Below are 4,180 nucleotides of genomic sequence, written 5' to 3'. Positions count from 1 at the left end.
CGAGGACGCGCCGCGCTGCCCGCGGGGACACGGCGCCCACGCGAGCGAGGCCGGCGAGCGCTGCCCCGCTCGGCCCCTGTCCGGCCGCAGCACGTGCGAATCCTGGCCGGTCGGGGCAAAGAGAAGTGCAGCCCCGGGACGCCACGTGAGGTTGCAAGAGGCGCCCCAGGACGCAGCGGCTCTTTGCCCCACGCTCCTCGGCACGGCAAAGCAAGCTGGGAGCTTAAAATGACCCGGGCGCACGGTACAGATGTGGGGGAAGCACAGCCTGTCAGCAGGTTTGCAGCGCACAGCAGGGCTCCATCTCCTGCCACAGGATCGATGCCGGGGGCAGCCCGGGCACGTGGCGAGCCCGGCGCCCCGGCAGCCCCGTGTGCTGCGCCGGGTCTGCAAAGCAAACCCGGGTTTGTGCTCAGCAGCCACCCACGAAGCCAAGAGCCGGCGCCGCCGCCGCAGTGACCTGGGCCTGCTGCCCCATCTGCTGCATGTCCCGGAGCCCCTCTCTTCCGCCGGGCTGTCAGGAGCTTCGGGAGAGCCGTGTCCTCCCCGGCACGTTTGCCAGGACACGGCCCCACGCTCTGCGCCTCCGGGCGGTCGGCACGTCCCCGGCCAGCGCTGCGCGCAGCGAGGAGCGAGGGGCCACTCGCGCGGCAGGAGGCCAGGGCCGCTCCGAGGAGCTGAGGCCAGAGGCTGGAACAGCCTCTGCAAGGGGAGCAGCAGCCCCCGGCAACGCGAGGCCGCTCGTGCCGCGGGATCCGGCGACACGAAACCTGCCGGGAAGCAGCGCCCTCCGTGCAGCCGCGCTCGGCACACGGGGCGGCCTCGAAACGCAGCCCTTGGACGTGGGAACAGGAAAGAAACCGCCACCAGCTCTGCCATTCCGTGCCACTGGCCGTAGCTCCGACAGAGGCTCTGCACCCACCTTCGCCTGCTGAGCAAGCACGCGGCACACTGGCAAACAGCTTGCATTTTCCTCCAGGAACAAGGTGCTCCAGTTGGCTTGCACCTTGGGCATTAATCCCTGACGGCGACCGCAGGCTGCACTGCCCGTCAGTGCCCGTAGCTAGGGCCAGCCACCAAGGCGCCACTTGAAGAGCGCTCTGAAACTCCTCGGCTGCAGCAGGAGCCTGTCAAGAGTCTTCAGCAAGGAATTTCCTTTGCTTCATTTCAGCAACTGCTTTACAGCCTGGGTAATTTACAGACAATGACATTAGCCACGTACTTAGGCTCAAGCCCCCTTAATCCGCAACAAATTCTACTTTAAATCAAAGCTTTTTAAGCTTCTTCATTCCTTGTGCTGGAAGCCTGGCTGTGACACCCTCCAGTGCTTGGTTCTCCACTAAAGCCCTTGCCCACTCTGCTGTCCATCAGCCAGTTCCTGCCCGTGACACCTCTCCATTACCCGCTGCTGTCCCCCTTGGCCTGACGGAGTCCAGACTACAAAGCTCAGCCTAGCTGTGGAAGGGGAGGCACGAAGCCTCCCCCCGGCCCTGCCCTGCAGCCAGCTGCACGCGCCGGGGCTGCCGCTCCGCGCGCGCTGCCCGTCTCCGCGCCACGTCCCTCCGTCCCTGCCGGGACTCCGCACCTCTGTGACGGAGTGGCCCAAGCTGCAGGACACGGGGAGCATCAGACACCGGACAGGGGCTTCCGTGGGGAAATCCCGCGGTGTCCGGACCGGAGCGGGGGGCGCAAACGGTGCCGGGAGCGACGTGCTGCCCTTCCGCAGCTACCGGCTGCTGCTGCGGTCACCGGAGCGCCGGCCGGGCCGGGCAGCCCCACCAGCCACTGCCAGGGACAGGAAAGGGAGTGCAACTTCACTGGCCTTTATCTGCTTGAAAAGGTTGCGCTTTTCCCCTTCTCCCCCAAGCTGGGGCTCCCGGGATGCTCCGGAGCCAGTGGAAGAGATCAGGCGCCCCCAGATTCACAGCCAGGGGCATGATCCGGGCAGTACTGGATTCAAAATCCATCTTTGTCTAGATTCCCATAATACGAGGCGTCTATTCACACACTGGCGCCCGGTTCTTTACATGAGTGGGGACATAAAAGCAGGCCGCGCTCCTTTAAGAGCAGACAGGCTGGTATCCCACGGGGAATAAGGTCTGCATGGAAAGCGCCTCTCAGCGAGTGCTGAGCACGGGCTTTGCGTGGGGAAGCCAGGGATTGGGGACAGAAGGGACCTCTCTCTCCTGCAGCCGCTGAAGCGGTTGCCTCCCACAACCCGTGTGCACGGGAATGTCTGGAAGGGGAAGCAGACTCAGCTGTAACATCCTGACTCTGGAAATCTTTCCGCTCCCGTTCGCAGCTCCAAAATAGCCAGCCTGGAGAGGACAGCAAGTGCCTGCAGTGCCCCAAGGACGGCCCGCCTCCGGCACGAGCGCCGCGCGCCTCCACCTCACCCGGGAAGGAGGCTCTCCATGCATCCCGGAATGCGGTGCAGGATGCATGGAGTGACTCCTGAACACCTCTGCGACCCCGGGATACCCTGAACACCTCTGCGACTCCGGGCTGCCTGGGGCTGCAGGGGTCTCTCCCAGCCTCTCCCGGGAGACGGGAAGCGGGCGGCACCGTTTGCGCCCGGCCCCTCCTGCGGGACACACGGATGCAGCCGGGCAGAGCCCCCACAGACCCGTACGGAGCGACTCGCCTTCTGCTGCAGTCAGGCGGGGAAGCCCCAGAAACTCCGGATTTCCACCTAAACTTGGGACACAGTAAATCTGAAGAGCAATAAAGAGAAAGGCGGGAAGGGAGCTTTTCCTGAGCATTGCTGCGTATCCCAAGGCACAAATTATAATGCTCTGAAATCTTCCCTTCATTGTGCCCTCGACAGCAAAAAAAACCCATCAGATCCTTAATCCAATTTAACCTGGGGCATTTTTAGCACATTTTCCCTTCATCTTCACAGGGTATCCAGCACACAGCCCGAGCACAGTTTTAGTATTCCCGTGATTTGAAACTGCAGCTATCACTTAGATCACGGTGCACAAAGCAGGAGGGCTCCAACACTCACCCGGTCCCAGACTCTCTCCAAAGCCAGGGCCTCCCAGAACAAAATCTAACGATATTACAGTCATCCCTTTCCGTGAATTAACCGCATCCTTCAGCTGCTACAAGGCTTCTCGCATTTTAAGGGATCACTGGAGAAATACAAATCCCACACGCACTTGGGTGTAAATTAAGAGCTACTGCTCAGCGCCGGAGCTTACGGCTGCCTTCCAGCCAGCTGGTGGCCTGGAAACGGGGTTAGGCTCTTGCAAGAAACGAAACCCACGTTCTCCTCGGAAACGCTTTGCTGTTCTGTGGAAACAGCCCCCGGCAGCCCCTCCGTGTGCAGACAGGGCAGCCCCTGCGTCTGGGCAGCGAGGGCCGCCTTCCCCACGCTCCCCACACGTTCCCCACGCTCCCCATGTTCCCCACACGTTCCCCATGTTCCCCACGCTCCCCGCATTCCCCACGATCCCTGTGTTCCCCACGTCTGCCTTCGCCCGCCGCAGCACCTCAGCCCTCGCGCCGCCGCTCAGGGGAAACCCCCAGATCCAAACTCAGGCCTCTGCCCTGCCAGGTGGAGCCCAACTCAACGCAACATCTGGTGAAAGCTTTGGCTGTTTAGAGCATTGCCCCCGACACCCGGTGTATCCGCGCTGCAAACCCCGCTCGGCAAAGGCCTGAACGCTCCGGGGCAGAAATGAAGGTGCTGCAGCAAACTCCCCTGCACGTAACACGATAAATTCCAGCTGCATCTGGGCCTCGGCAGCTGGAGAGGGACAGACCCCCCTGGTCTGTCCTTACTCCTGCGCCTTGCCCTCCGCTCCCTTCTCGTCCTGTTTTAGGCAGTTCTCTAGGACACGACTTGGTGTCCGAAGGGACACGGCTCCACCACTGCGGTGAGTGATTACTCGACAGGATGTTTTCCTCGGCCTTTAACTCCCTTCCCGATGATGCACATACCTCGTTCCAGCCATCACACCCTGGACCAAAACCCGAGGCTGATCCTCGTCACAGCAGCCCTTGGTTCCTTTCCACCTCCAGCCCCTGGGTGCAGCCCTGGCCCTGTCTCAGCTTTCGGGGAGACCCCCCTGGGCTCAGGCCCTGGTGTTCCCATCCCGCTCTTCTCTTGGCTTGTCCTCCTGCGGCGCCGGAGCAGGGCACCCAGCGCTCCCCCCCAGGGCACCCAGCACTCCCC

At 62.6% G+C, this 4,180-nt stretch overlaps 1 protein-coding gene across 2 annotated transcripts in view; it reads right to left on the bottom strand.

Moving 5' to 3' along the window:
* Window positions 1–4,180, bottom strand: part of PQLC1 (PQ loop repeat containing 1) — a 43,835-nt gene that overhangs the window by 1,162 nt on the left and 38,493 nt on the right. The gene's annotated exons all lie outside the window — the stretch shown is intronic.

The sequence above is a fragment of the Nothoprocta perdicaria genome, unplaced genomic scaffold, assembly GCF_003342845.1.
Source record: "Nothoprocta perdicaria isolate Ctin4 unplaced genomic scaffold, notPer1 scaffold_151, whole genome shotgun sequence".
In the NCBI taxonomy this organism is placed as follows: domain Eukaryota; kingdom Metazoa; phylum Chordata; class Aves; order Tinamiformes; family Tinamidae; genus Nothoprocta; species Nothoprocta perdicaria.
Note: the sequence above shows the minus strand (reverse complement) of the source record. Positions and strands in the feature narration are given on the sequence as shown.